Source organism: Podarcis melisellensis, assembly GCF_964234715.1.
Source record: "Podarcis melisellensis genome assembly, chromosome: 6".
Lineage (NCBI taxonomy): Eukaryota > Metazoa > Chordata > Lepidosauria > Squamata > Lacertidae > Podarcis > Podarcis melisellensis.
Window position 1 is genome coordinate 83,372,433 of NC_138538.1, and position 2,705 is coordinate 83,375,137.

The window sequence follows — 2,705 nt, forward strand, 5'->3', positions numbered from 1 at the left end:
AACATGATGCTGATGGGGCCAGGGCTGCATGTTTGATCCTTATGGTGGGGTAATGGAATATTTCCGCATTGCAGGGGGTTGGACTGGATGATCCTTGGGGTCCCTTCCAACTCTACAGTTCTACCTGCACAATTTATATCTGAATTGTTTCACAGTCATCTCGTCTGTGCTGCTCCAGCATGGAATCTTTAGCTGCTGCCACTGACTACGCTTGTCGGGCCTGGGTATGGTGTGCCCCTTTAAAGAATTTCCCTCCCACCTGGGAGGTTTCCGTTGGCTTCTAAGAATGTGCACACATTCAGATGGTAACGGTTTCTGTTTTATATTAACAGCTTTCCCTAAGCGCAGGCTTATATTCTGTGTCTCTTCCTTCTAATTCTTTGCTATATCACTTCCTAATTTTTCCAGTCCTTTTCCTTATTAAGATAATATTAATATTGTACTAGTAGTGATATATGGAAGTGAGAGCTGGACCATAAAGAAGGCTGATCGCCGAAGAATTGATGCTTTTGAATTATGGTGCTGGAGGAGACTCTTGAGAGTCCCATGGACTGTAAAAAGATCAAACCTATCCATTCTTAAGGAAACCAGCACTAAGTGCTCACTGGAAGGACAGATCGTGAAGCTGAGGCTCCAATACTTTGGCCACCTCATGAGAAGAGAAGACTCCCTGGAAAAGACTCTGATGTTGGGAAAGATGGGGGGCACAAGGAGAAGGGGACGACAGAGCATGAGATGGTTGGACAGTGTTCTCGAAGCTACAGCATGAGTTTGACCAAACTGTGGGAGGCAGTGGAAGACAGGAGTGCCTGGCATGCTCTGGTCCATGGGGTCACGAAGAGTCGGACACAACTAAACGACTAAACAACAACAAAATATTGTACTAGTAACAGTAACAACAATATTAGCACTATCATGCCGCCTGCTAGCAGAACCGAACAACAAGGGGTCATTTCTCCACCTCACACGCATAAGGGGCGCTCCTAGCCAAGCCGTGCAGGTCACTAAAAAGATTAAGAAGAGGGTGCTCTCTTCGGGGAGGATGTGTACCACCACAAATAGTGTTTCTACTGGAGGCAAGAAGGCAACATTGGTTGGCTCTCCGACCGCATCTGGGAGCCTTGCGACCACCATCAAGTGGTCAGCTCTCTCCTCCAGATGTCGGGTGAGTCCTTCCCTCCTTCCTCCCCTGATTATTCCTCTTCTAACTGTAATAAAAAAGTAAGGTCTTATATATATAATAAATGTTCACAGATGTACCAGCCAAGCACGTAGATGGATGTGGGGACCACATGTCTGGATCAGCACAGGAAGACCGACCTGAAACCATTTTGACTCCCAAACTGACCAAATGTTTTCTCTGCAAGGAGGGAGGGCGTGAGGGAATTGTCTCAGGAATTGGGTAATCACCATTTCAAAGGAATGGCCAGACTACCAGGAAAGGCAATCGGATAAGGCATTATCAGATAACCAGGCAGACAGGAAAAACAACAACATTCAAATTTCTGTGATGTAGACATGATGTTTGTGGGGGGTGGTCTTGGGTTACACCCCTTTTGTGATGTATGTATGATGTATGAAGGGGTGGTCTTGAGCTCCAGGGCAGGGAATTTAAAATGTCTATATAAGGGCAGGCATACCTTTGTTCTGGGTCCTCCTCCGTCCTCCTGCATGTGAAGGGAGCACCCTGTTGCAACAGTTTTATAAAGATCAGGCTTACTAGCCGCTTTGCTTCTCAATATTCTCTGGTTGGCCTCTGTTATTTTCTCCTACCAATAGGGAACCCACTTAAAAACTCTATACAGGCTCTTGCATACCCCATAAGGAAAAAAAAAGGGCAGATTTCATTTACAACATAACAAATATTCCTCTTCTTGGTCACTAGGGAAGGGACAACAGGGACAGAACTATTGCCCATTTAAGGCAGTGCTTGGAGCAGGCCGAGGTGCGCATAGCAAAATCTCATTCTTCTCATTGCCGTTCTCGGATGGTTTGGCGCAGAGGTAGGTCTCCCTCCACTAGTTTTTCTGACAGTTCCTTGTGTCCTGAATCTCATAGGTCACAGCACAGGAAGAAGAGATCCCGCCGGACCAGGAAACGAGGACGTGAGTCCAGGAGAGATTTTTTGGATTCATCAGAGACCCCAGTACATCTGATTATTCTGATAGTGACTTAAAAGATCAGATTAAGGGGTATTGGGTTAACCAGAGCTTCGATAGCCATCTGAGGGCCCCAGTCCTGCCACTCACCACCTGGCCTAAGGCAGGGCCTGATGGGTGCTATAAAGTACTGCTGCCACTGCTGCTGCTGCTGGACAGAGAGGGCTCCTTTTAAAAAATAATTTTAAAAATGCTGTTATTTTTCTACCTATGCCATTTTAAACTGATATTAATGCTGTATTCTTAGTTTTAGATTTTACGTGGAAATCGTTTCCCATTTGGTTGTGTATTTTTTTGATGTGGTTTATTATGACTTTTGCAATTATGTAAATCTTGTCATGCTGTAAGCCGCCTTGAGCATAGTTTTTTTTAACTGTGGAAAGGCGGCATACAAATAAAAAATGGTGATGGTGGCCATGATGCTTTGGCTGAGATGCCTGCAGGGGGTTGGCCTAGATGACCTTTGGGTTCCTTCCAGCTCTACGATACTAGGAGTTTAATGAGTCTAACCTAACCTACTTCAAAGGATTGTTATGGGGATTAAAT

General features: G+C 45.2%; 1 long non-coding RNA gene across 1 annotated transcript; it reads left to right on the forward strand.

The window, feature by feature from the left end:
- The first annotated feature begins 325 nt into the window (after window positions 1-325).
- LOC309371909 lies at window positions 326-2,319 on the forward strand. Its single transcript, XR_014169342.1, has 3 exons — window positions 326-1,165; window positions 1,886-1,945; window positions 2,059-2,319. It is a non-coding gene; the product is annotated as an uncharacterized lncRNA (long non-coding RNA).
- Window positions 2,320-2,705: the final 386 nt, after the last annotated feature.